The sequence below is a fragment of the Belonocnema kinseyi genome, chromosome 9 (assembly GCF_010883055.1).
Source record: "Belonocnema kinseyi isolate 2016_QV_RU_SX_M_011 chromosome 9, B_treatae_v1, whole genome shotgun sequence".
NCBI classification, from domain to species: domain Eukaryota; kingdom Metazoa; phylum Arthropoda; class Insecta; order Hymenoptera; family Cynipidae; genus Belonocnema; species Belonocnema kinseyi.
Window position 1 is genome coordinate 112349162 of NC_046665.1, and position 12886 is coordinate 112362047.

General features: G+C 23.7%; 1 protein-coding gene across 1 annotated transcript in view; it reads left to right on the forward strand.

Moving 5' to 3' along the window:
- LOC117179966 overlaps positions 1-12886 on the forward strand; it is a 153810-nt gene that overhangs the window by 11103 nt on the left and 129821 nt on the right. The gene's annotated exons all lie outside the window — the stretch shown is intronic.

The following is a 12886-nucleotide window of genomic DNA, read 5'->3' on the forward strand; positions in this document are numbered from 1 at the left end:
ACATGTGAATAACCATTTTTTTCAATGTTTGCAAAAATGAAAATTATTAATTTTATTTTACAAGTAAAGCGTCTAAATAGATACCATTTTCAAGAAACTTTTTTATTGTTTCTTTTTTGTTTAAATACGAAGTGAATTCATAGATCTATACTATTTCTAGACTATTTTTCGTTGAACGTTAATTCTTGTTAATTGGAAATTCTACTACTGGATTTTTGGTTTAGCATTGATCTATTGTGGTTGAAAATTTTACTATTTGATAAAGATTTAAATAATTTGTTCAAAAATAATTTTAATAACTGAGAATTTGATTATTCTTTTTTTTTTTGTTAAAAATTGATCCTTTTCAGTTCAAAATTAAACTTTTAAAATTTTTATTTGGAATTCATATTTTCTTGTTTAGAAATTCAACTACTTGGTTTAAATTTGTGCTTCTTTGTTAAAAAAATGTAATTATTAAAAATTCATCTTTATTATTTAAAAATCAAACTGTTTTTGGTTAAAGTTTAATTTTGTTGCTTGAGAATTCATCTCATTTAGTTAGAAATTTTATTGTTTGCTCAAAATATGAATTATTTGTTACAAATTCAATATTTTTGTTAGAAACTCATTATTTTTGGTTGAAAATTTAACTATTTTGTTAAAAATTAAAAAATTTGTTGGAAATTTGTCATGTTTTTTAATAAAAATATTTTGTTTTTGTAAATTCGTTTTTCTAGTTTGAAAAATAATCTCCCTTGATAGAAATTTAATATTTTTTTATTCAAATTGCAACTGTATGTTCCAAAATATATCCGTTTCAGTTGAAGGTTCAACTATTTAATTAAAAATTGGCTTTTTTTTACAGTCCGGTTGCAATTAAAAACCAAAATTTCTGCTAGCTAAATTATAAAATATTTGGTATACTTTTCTGTCAGAATTTTTTTTTATAATTAACCTGCTTGATTGAAAGTTGAAGTACTTTAACAAACAAGTTTTTGTTTGAAAATTGAACTGTTTTGTTGAAAAATCGTTTTCCTTTTTTAAAAATTATTTTAGTAACTGCAAATTTGAGTATTCTCTACTCAACTTTTTTGTAGAACATTCGTATTTTAATTTAGAAAATCAACAATTTTGTAGAAAATTCACTTCTATGGTTGAAAATTTAACTATTTTCTCGAAAATTCTTTTTATATGGTTGAAAATTAATTTTTTAAATGAAAATTTAACTATTCTGGTTCTGGTTTGGAATTGATTACTTTTAGTTCCAAATTCAACAATTTGTTAGAAAATTAATGTATTTTGTTTTCAATTCCTTTTTTTGATATGCATTTAATTTTTTTGATTAAAAATTGAATTTTTTGGCTGAAAATTTAACTAATTTCTTAAAAAATAATTTCATTTGTTAAGGATTCATTTTATTGGTTGAAAATGTAACTGGTTTGTGGAAAATTAGTCTGTTTGGCTTAAGAATAAAATTTTTTGTTTGAAATTCGTCTTTTTGAGCCGAACATTCTTCCATTTTCGTTAAAAATTTTGAAATTTTGAAAATTCAACTGCTTTGTTGCAAATTTATATGTTTAAGTTTGGAAAATAACTGAATAAGTTAAATAAATTTTTTATACTGTAAAATTAAAAAAATTTTTTTTTCGTATTGAAATAAACATTAATCCTCATTTAATGAATTAAAAAGTCATATTTTTCTTGAAAATTAAAAAAATTATTTGAGAATTTTGATTTCGCATTTTATACAAAAAAAAACAATAAAAAAAACATTAAAAAATTAGCATGAAAACTTTGTTGAAAGTGATACGGATTACGAAATTTGAAGTCCCGGTTAATTTTATGTAAGAAAGTATAGTTTCAAGTAATTAAAATAAAAATCAAGCATTTATTTCACTATTTAAGACTATCCGCGAGACAATCAAGAGAGTACGCGATTTATTCCATGCCATTCATTTTAAAGCGAGAAAATGTTGGAAATTCAATAATTTTGTTAAAACGCAAATTTTTTTGGTTAAACATTCTACGGCTTTCTTGAAAAATCGTCTTTTATTTTCAAAAACTCATCTGTTTGAATAAAAATTCGTATTTTTTGTTAAAATGCAACTGTTTGGTTGAAAATCAATCTTTTTTTGGTTGAGTTCGACTGTTTTTGATTTAATGTTTTTGATACTTTTTCCGCCTAGAATTCCTTTTTTTGTCCAAATAAATCGTCTAGGTTAACAACTCAACTATTTTATTTAAAATTCAACAATTTTGTTACAACTTTTTTGTTTTCAATTAAAAATTTTATTTCGTTGAAATATTAACTATTGAATTTTTCGTTGTGATATCTTTTTTAGGCTATCAATGAACCATTTTATTTTTGGTTGAGAATTTATTCTTTTCCCTTGAAAATTCAACGATTTGGTTAAATTTTTTTCTATCTTTACTTAAATTGAAATGTTTTCTGGTTGAGATTTTAACTATCACATTTTTCGTTGTGATTTATTGTTTTTGGGTTAAAAATTTACCTATTTTATTTTTCGTTGAAAATTGATATTTTTTCTTGAAAATTAATCTATTTTAATTTAAAACTTTACTATTTGTTGAGAATTCAACTATTTTGTTAATTTTTTTTTTTCTATCTTGATTTAAAATAAAAAAGTTTTCTGGTTAAAATATCAACTATCACAATTTTCGTTTTGATTTAATCTTTTTGAATTAAATATTTTTACGAATTCATTTTTTTGTTTGTTACAAATTAAAATGCCTTGTGAAAAATTTTCGTTTTTTGCTGCAAATTAAAAAATTTGGTTACATTTTTTTTATTTTCGACTTTTTTCGATTTAAAATTAAAATTTTATTTAGTTGAAATATAAACTATCGAATTTTCCGTTGTAAATTTATATTTTTTAGGTTGGCAATGGAACTATTTTATTTTTGGTTAAAAATGCATATTTTTTGTTTGAAAATAAAAATCTTTTGATTTAAAACTTTACTATTTGTTGAAAATTCCACAATTTGGTTAAAATTTTTTCCTATCTTGATTAAAAATAAATAAACAAATCAAGTATTTTTTGAAAATTGATGTATTTTGTTTAAAATTCAACAATGTGGTGGAAATTCTTTTTCTATCTATTTTGTTAGAATGAAAATTGAAAAATTTTAGTAGAAATTTCAACCATTGTGTTAAAATTATCTTTTTCTTCTTCAAAACTTAACGTCTTGTAATAAATACATCCTTTCGGTTTTAAAATTCAAAAATTTGGTTGAATTTCTTTTCTATTCAGACTGAAGAATCTTTTTGATTTAAAATTCAACTCCTGAGATAAAATTTCGTCTTTTCGGTTTGAATATTCATCTCTTTTAATAGAAAATTGTTTTTCTTCAGATAAAAATGTAACTAGTTTGTTGAAAATTTCTTTTTTTTTAGTAGGAAATTGATCTTTCTGGTTGAAAATTGAACTATTTCTTCGAAAATTTGTTATTTTGTAAAAAATTAATTTTGTTAGCTGAAAAAAAATGTTTTCCAAATCCATTGTTTTCTAGAACATTTTATGTTCGTCCTAGTAAATTTCAAATCTTCCAGAAGTGGGATTCGTAACTAGGGAAACCTAAAAAACCACTTTTTGATTAAAAAAGAATATTTCCAGAGTCATAGAGATTTGGAGTTTCATGCAGGTAAACTGGATATTTTTTCCAATGAAGATGTGTGAAAATTTATTTTTGCATCCTCAAAAGTGAATGATTCGGATTCGAAGTAGATATTCAGATTAATCTGAAACTGTTCGCTAATCAGTAATTAAAATGTTACTTTCTTATCTGTGTCCTGCTTCTCCCTCTGTTTTGTCACGCCTGAGTGAACACTGCGGCGCGGCGTCAATTCTCAGAAACACTAAATCTAGAATAACTAAATCCCAGCTACATATATTTAAAGATTATAAAAAAGTCGCAGAATCTTTTCCCATCGTAATTAAATGCATTCCTTATTGGGTATTTCTAATCGATGTTTAGACGTTATTAGAAAATTCCCCTAGTGATGTTGTTTCACGTGCTTAAATGAAAGTGGAAATAAGTCCCTACTCGAATGTCTATTCGCAACATTTGCGTTTATTGGAAACATTTTAATGTCTTGTTTTAACATTTTAATGTTTTGTTTTAACGTTTCAATTTTTTAATGTTTTAATGTCTTAATATTTTAATGTTTTAATGTTTTAATGTTTTAATGTTTTTAATGTTTTAAATGTTTTAAATGTTTTTAATGTTTTTAATGTTTTTAATGTTTTAATGTTTTAGAGTTTTAAGGTTTTAATGTTCTAATATTTTTATTTTGTAATCGTTTAATGTTCAAATATTTTAATGTTTTCATTTTTTCATGTTCGACTTGAAGTATCAATCAGATAATTAAAATTAGAACAAAAAACAATTAGTTTGTTGAATTATTCGAATTCTACCAAAAAATAAGAATTTTTAACAAAATAGTAGAATTTCCAATTTACAAAGAATAAATATTCCATAAAAAATGGAATAGTTACATTTTTAGGTAAAAAAATTAATTTCCAACAAAAACTAAATGAATTTTCAGCAACAAAGTTTGTAAAGACAGTTAAATTTTCAACAAAACTGTTCAATTTCAACCAAGAAAGATGACATTTCTACCAAAAAGATTAATTTTCTAATAATATTTTTTAGTTCCAAAAATATGTATGTCCAACACAACATTTGCATTTTTGACCGAAAATAAAGACTTCAAAAATTTAGTTAAATTTCCAACAAAATAACTTAATAAAAAATAAAAAATGTCAGTTAAGGAGGTAAATTTTAGAAATAAATAAATATTTAACCAAGTATAATTCAACTTACAATGAAGTAATTGAATTTTTGAATAAATAGAAATTATAAATAGAAATAAATAGAAAGTTTTTCATAGACAAAATTTGTTTTTCTACCGAAAAAGTTGAATTTTGTAGTACATTGTTGAACTTTTAAATTAAAAAGAAAAAATGTAATTGTCAACTACACCGTTTAATTTTCTAATAAAAAAAAAAACGATTTTTCTCAAAACAGTTGAATGTTCTACTCGAAAATCTAAATGTTAAAAAAACTAATTTACAAAGAAATATGTAGTTGAATTTTTAATTAAAATGTTGAACCTATGAAAAAATTTGTTTTTCCAAAGTAGATCATCTTTCAACACAGAAGTTATTTTTCCATCCAAAACGTTGAATTCTTAAACAAAATGTAAAAGATGATATTTCAATCAAAAAATATTTTAATTACAAATAAAAAATTTCTAAAATAATAGTTGAATTTTTTAACCAAATAGTTAATTTTCTATCCAATACTTAAATTGAAAAGATCAATGATCGATTTTTAAATATATAAGATAAATTTGTACCAAAAGAGATGAATTTTTGAATTTAAAAGATTAATTTTCTTTAAAAAAATTTGATTGTTCATTTGAAAAAGATAAATTTTTATTGAAGGATATAATAATAGTTGATATATCCGCCCGAAAATATTTTAATTTTGAATAAAAAACAGTTAAATTCAGCCATAAAGGGTGAATTATATCAAAATAGTTGAAAAACCGAAGAGCTAAATTTTCAACTTAAATGATGAATCACTAGCATACAAAACATGAATTTTAACACAGTATTTCCACCTTTAACAACAACAACAACAACAACAACAACAACATTTTTAACGAAAGATGGAATAGTTCATTTTTCAACCAAAACAGATTTTAAGTTGAAAAGCAAACGGGAATTCAGCAGATTCAACGAGAAAATAATAATTTTTTAACAAAATAATTTAATCCCTAACCAAACCAGATTAATTTTCAAACAAATAGTTGCATTTTTAAGCAAAAAGATGAACTTTCTCGCAATATAGTTGACTTTTCTAGCCATAAAGAAGAAATTTCAACAAGATAGTTAAATTTTTGATAAAAAAGATTAAATTTGTAACAATATAGTAGAATGCTCAAAAAATAAAAGATGGAAATAAGCCTTATACTAGGCCTTATATTGCTAAAGCTTTACTCGCATGGCTTGTCGACAAAAAAGCTTAAAGCAAAAAAGATGCAATTTCTAGCAATATATTTGAATCCTTCACCCATAAAGAAGAAGTTTCAACAAAACAGTTGAATTTATGATAAAAAGGATATATAATAAACAAAATAGTTGAATAAAAAAAAAAGAAAGAAACAGTGGAAATAAGCCTTATATTATCCTTATATTGTTAAAGCCTTACTCGTATGGCTTTTCGTAACAATTGCGTTTATTGGAACCGACAGCGCAAAGTTTTATTGTTCGAGTATCGCTGATTGTGTGTTAAAACATGTTGAGAATTTAGATAACCTATTGCATGACGTTAATATCAGCTTCATGCAGGAAAGCCATATATTTTGTCACGCTTCACGTGTGAACCAGATAGAATGATTATATTCATTTGATGGCTACAGAAAGTGATACTGATATCACTCTATGTCTCTATTCCTTCATTTTTTAAATCTGATTGGAACAATGCAATATTAGTGATATATTCATATTGCATATATTTTATTTATAAGCTTGCGGATAATCGAGGAGAATGGTTTATTCTGGGTAATGCGCATTTTCATATAATCATACTTTATAGTCCAATGCGAGAAGGAAACAACTCTATTAGCACTGTTCAACAAAATTAACGTATGTGCTTATTGCATGAGACATATCAATTCCAAAGTAGTTTTCTGTGCTGAATCCAAATCTGTTATTTGTTTTGTCCCAGGACTTCAGGTTTTTGAGATTTTTTTAGTCAACATGTTTTTCAAAGAATTTAGTGAATATGGTTTTTGAAAAATCACAAATCATGTGATAAAAGTGTGAAAGAAATTTTCGAAACAGAAAGGAATTTATGATTTCGATGTGTTTTTTGAAGCAGAATTTAACGATATTATACGATATAATTAAATATGGCAGTATCTCTGTCTATAGAGATGCTAGTTTGATGGCTTACATGCACTTGAGGTGAATCACTTGATTTATATTTTGTTTCTCATTTCATTAAAGTCAACAATATTTACAGTTTTCGAAATAATATTCACAAAGTTTAAAATATTCATTCTTCATTATTAGCTGTTAGCTTCTATTGAAAAATGATAATAAGTTCCTATTTCTGACGATAAACTTTACCTCTTGTATGCTCGTCAATGATAAGCATTCGGTTGATTAGTGATGATAGTCCAGCAGAAAGCACTTATTTTTGTACCTTTTTTCGATTGCAGCGTTGTCTTGATACAATTTGTCCACGTGATCATTAATAACTGCTCTCAATTTTTCTGGGAAGAAGTCCAATTGGAATGAAAAATGTGAATCTTCAGAGACATGTTCTGTGAGAAATTGTTTATGACAGCTTTTACTGAAAAAACAAGTTTGTCTCTCAAGCCTGGCCATCTTTTTTCAAAATCAGAAAACAACATCAGTTGTCCGATTTGTGTCCTATCAAAAACTCCTTCCTTAATTGTAGCTTTCCTAAGCTCAGGGAATTTTCTTTTTAAATAACGTAAAGCTCTGTTTTTATTCATCGCTTTGATACAATTTTTTAGGATGCCGAGCTTTAGATATAATAGTAGTCTTTTTAACGATTTTTTAAGGATCAACCAGTGATTTCTGAGCGATGTTCATTTTTCTTGGTTCTATTCTTTCATTTTGGTTAATATTTAACAATATAATATTGGTCTCTTGCTCTACAGTCTCGGGTGCATAGAAAGCAACAACAGTTTCTATATTTCGTTGATCTAAAAAATAAATGATGTTCAGTTAAGATTAAAATCATTTTCCAAAACATTTTTTTGTGTGTTTAAAATATTTTTTTGGTATTACCTCAGGAACTATTCAGAAAATTGAAAAAATAAAACCATTGTAGATTTCTGCCTTAATAATGGCATTGGAATCGTGAATTGTTTTTCATTTCAATATTTGTCACCCCCTTTCATCATATGATTTGTGATTTTTCAAGAAAAAAATGTAATTTAAAAAATCGAAAAAACTGACGTCTTGTGAAAAAACAGAGGGCAAATTTGAATTTAGTCCAAAAAAATTAATCAAGAAATTAAATATCTCATAAACACATAATCCGGAATAATCCCATTGTAAGTCATATTTTTGCTTAAGAATTCAACTGTTTTTTTCTAATTCTTCTTTTTTGAGTTGATAATTATTTTTTTAAACTGAAAAATTTAACTTTTCCATTTTTATGTAAATGAAAATGTATCTTTCTCAGTTGAAAATTCAACTATATATATAGTTGAAAATGGATTAATTAGGAACCTAATGTTTTTGCTTGAAAATACATTTATTTCTTTAAAAATTAAAATATTTCGTGATAAATTTGACATTTTTCTTAAAAATTTGATGTTTTTTGTTGCTGTTGAAAATTTATTTCAAAGCGAAAAATTTTACGGCCGCATTTTTTATTGTGAATTTATCTTTCTAAAATCAAAATCCAACTATTTTATTGAAAATGCCGGTATTTGATTAAACTTAATCTTTTTTGGTAAATAATTAAACTTTTTTCTCGAAAAATCATCTTTTTGGTTCAAAACTGTTGTTTCTTTGGATGAAAATTAGTTTTCTTTGTATTGCAAATTTAAATATTCTGCTTTTTATTGCGAAGTTATTCTCTTTAGTTAAAAATTCATATATTTTGTTAAAAATTGGTCTTTTTTGGTAAAAAATAAATATTCTTGTTTGAAAATTTAAATACTTGTTTGCAAAAAATTTTTCTTTTTTGGTCCAAAATTTATGTTTAGCAACAAATTTAAATAACAACAAACTTATCTCTTTGGTTAAAAATTCGACTCACTATTTTTTTGAATATTTTTTAATCCTTGTTGGAAAAGAATTTGTTTAAGCTTAGACTTAACCCTTAGATTTTTATTTGAAAATTAATATTATTTATCTGTAAACCCTTTGGTAAAAAAATAAATATATTTTTTTTGATAAGCATGAAGATCTTTTCAAGTAAAAAATTAATTATTCCATTTTTTGTGGAAAATTAGTCTTCTTATATTTGAAATTTTTGTTGCTGATGAAAATTTAAACTTTTTATTGAAAATTAATTAATTTAACTATTTCATGTAATGTTAAAAATTTATCTTTTTAGTTGAAAATTCAAATATTATTTGGTGAAAAATTAAATTATTTGTTTGTGTTATTATCTGTGTTGATGGAAATACCAACAATTACATTTTACGTTAAAAATTTATCTCTTTTGATTAAAACTTAATATACTTAGTAATGAATGCAAGAATTTGGTTAAAAATAATTTATTGGTTCTTAATTTTCTCTAAGAAATTATATTTTTTGTTACAAGTTTAACTATTTTGTTGAAAAATCGTTGTTTCTTGATTGAGAATTTTTTTGAAGTAAAAATCGAACTATTTCAATTAAAGATTCATAATTTTAGTTGAAAATTCCTCCTTTTGGTTAAATATTTGACTATTTTGTTGAAAATTCGTTTTCTTGGTTCAAAATTAATTTTTTAATTGAAATTTTGTCTTTTTTATTTGAAAATTCAACTATTTGTAAAAAATTAATATTTTTAGTTGAAAATTCAACTATTTCGTTAAAAGTTTATTTATTTTGTTGAAAATTCAACAATTTAAAAAAAAATTAAATTTTTTGGTTAAAGAGCGCAGTAATAAAACTTTTAACACAAAATATATTCAAATTCACCAAAAAACAGTTGGATTTTTAAGCCAAAAAGATAAATTCTGGAAACAAAAAATAACGATTTTCAACCAAACTGGTTAATTTTCAACCAAAGTGAAGAATTTTCAATAATTGATTCCTAAATCAAAAAGACTAATTTTTTTAAAACCATTAAATTTTTAACGTAAAAGTTAATTTTCAACCAAATAGTTTAATCTGTTAACCAATTGTTGAAAGTACAAGCCAAAACTATGATATTATCAAATAAAAAGCAGTTAAATTCAGCCGAAAAATCGGATTTTTTAAACAGAAAAATTTTCAATCATAAATATTAATTTTTAACGAAAAATGAAATAGTTACATCTTAAGTTTAAAACATTAATTCCTAGCCAAAAGAAAAACTGTTTCAACGAAATACTTAAATTGTTAACTGAAGAGATGAATTCTAAACTAAAATTATGAGTATTCAACAAGGAGATTCAATTTTTAGCAAATTCGTTGAACATTAAACTAAAAAAGATGAATTTTAAAAAACAGGCAATTTTATAAAAAAAATATTTAAATTTTTAACGTGAGAATCAAATCTTTAAACAAATAGTACATTTTTAACCATACGCGATATTAATTCTAAAAAAATACAAGAGTAGAATTCTGAACCGAAAATAAATAAACTTCAACAAAAAATAAATCAATTTCCTTTTTTTCGGGTTTCTACATCATTTCGCATTCAAACGAAAAACGAGTAAAAGGGAAAGTTTTTAGAAAACAGGGAAAAAGAGGAAATTATAAAAAGGGAGAAAAGGAATATCATCCTCTTAGAGTAAGTGGCATCTATATTTTTTAAATTATTAAAGTCCATTTATATCATCCCTAAAAAATTAATTATCCAAAATGGATAAGTATCCATCGTGCACCAATCTCCCTTATATATATTGTACTATGTATCCCACAATGTGAGAAAACTGCTGAGAAAATATAGAGGAATGTTGATTTATTTAACGAAAGACCAGTTATTTGAAAGTTAATTTCTAAAGATTAATTATTATAAATTTTTGTTAAATAAAAAAGAAACTGTTAATGTCACATCTCTTGAAAATAATATCTTGATTAATGGCATCCTGAAATTGAATTACCTTCGTGCAGACAATACTGACACTTTTCTGCACGAGTGAAAAATAAATAAATAAATAAATTAATAGAGAGAAAGGAAGAAATCAACAGCTTGCTTTGATTTGTATCATAATGATCGTTTTCTCGTTTTCAATTAAGTTTTAATTTAGCCCTCACCTAACGGATGTGGCCAGTGTTTCTTACAAGCGGATGATGACTACCTTAGCATTGAAATCTATGTTTATTTCACTCGAATGAAACGGGCTTTCAGAACTAAATTAACATTGATTTATTCTTTGCAGTAGTGAATTATTTTCTGTTAAGGTTTTTGTCATTAAAGTTCTGATCTCTGGTGTACTGCCGTTTAAACGATAGTTTTTTTAAATTAAAAGTTCTAATTTTTCTTTCAGATATAAAGAAAATTTAAAACATAGATACTGAGTTTCCAACAAAATAAACAAATTTTTAAACAACTGGTTGTAGTTTCAACGAATAAGACGAATTTTCGGCTAAGAAGATAAAAATTTTAACTAATTATTTGATTTTTATACCAATAAATATTTTTATTTGAAACAAATAGATAAATTCATCGAAAAAATATGAATTTGTAATAAAATTGTTGATATTTAATCAAAAATGATTTTTCAGAAAAGTAAGATAAAAGGTTTCAACCAAATTATTAAATTTTCAAGTCACAAAAAGCAAACAATCAATCATTTTTCTTTCAAATATAAAAACAAAGTAACATATAAATACTGAATTTTTAACAACTTAGAAGCCAAGAAGATTAATTTTCTACCGAAATAGAAGGATTCTTAATAAAGTAGCTAAATTTTTAATCAACAAGTTGAATCTTCAACAAAAAGAAATTTTTTTTAACAAAATAGTTAAATTTTTAACAAATTAGTTGATTTTGCTATCAATAAAGATTTTAAATTAAAATAAACAGTTAAATTTATTTCAAAAAAGAATTTGTGAGACAATTGTGGACTTTTAACAAAAAAAGATTTTTCAGAAAAGAAAAAGTTCAATTTTAAGTTTAAGAAATTACTTTCCACAAAAAAAGAAACAAATTTGCAACAAAATAGTTCAATTTTTCACCGAAACAGTTCAATTTCCGAATAAAAAATTTTCAACTAAAAATGGAATAGTTAAATTTTCAGTTAAGAAAATTAATTTTTAACCAATAATGGGGATTTTCAAAAATGTATTTAAATTTTCAACAAAAGAAATTTATTTTTCTCCAAATAGTTTCATTTTTTATCAAATACATGATTTTTCTATGAAAAATTAGATTTTCAATAGAAAATTAGATTTTCAACAAAAAATTAAAAAATTTTCAACAAAATAGTTAAATTTGGACTAAATAGAAGAATTTTTAACCAAAAAGATTGATTTTCTGCCTAAAAGACGTATTTTCAGTAATACACATAAAACTGTGAATAAAAAGGTGAATTTTCTATGAAATAAAGTATTTTTTTAATACAGTAATGTATTTTAAAAAAATGTAAGTAGTCAACTTTTCAACCAAATAGATGAATTTTCAAATTAAATGATGAATCTTTAACTGAAATAATAAAATTTACAGTTAAAAAATCAATTTTAACAAAAAACAAATAACGATTTATTAAGAAAATATTTATATCTTCAACTAAATTGTTGAATTTTTAAGACAAATGATAAATCTAACAAAAATAAAAGGAATTTTCAACAAAGTAGTTCAAATTTCAACCAAATAGTCGATTTTTCAACGGAATAGATTAAGTTTCATTCAGAAAAGGCAAATCTTTAACAAAACGCATACATTTTGAACCAAATAGTAGAATTTTCAAATAAAAAATTTAAATTTATCACCAAAAACGGGACACTTAAATTTTAAGTCGGAAAAATTAATTTTTAACTAAGAAAATAAAATTTTAAGGAAGAATCTTAATTTTATACCAAAAGAACCAAAATTAAAAAAATACATTGTTAATTAGAAAAGACAAAGTTTCATAAAAAATTGAACAATTTCATTTTCATTTTAAAACAATGTATTTTTGAGAAAGAAAAACGAATTTTCAAACAGGTAGTTTAATTTTCAACTGGCAGAGATAATTTTTTTCACTAATTTC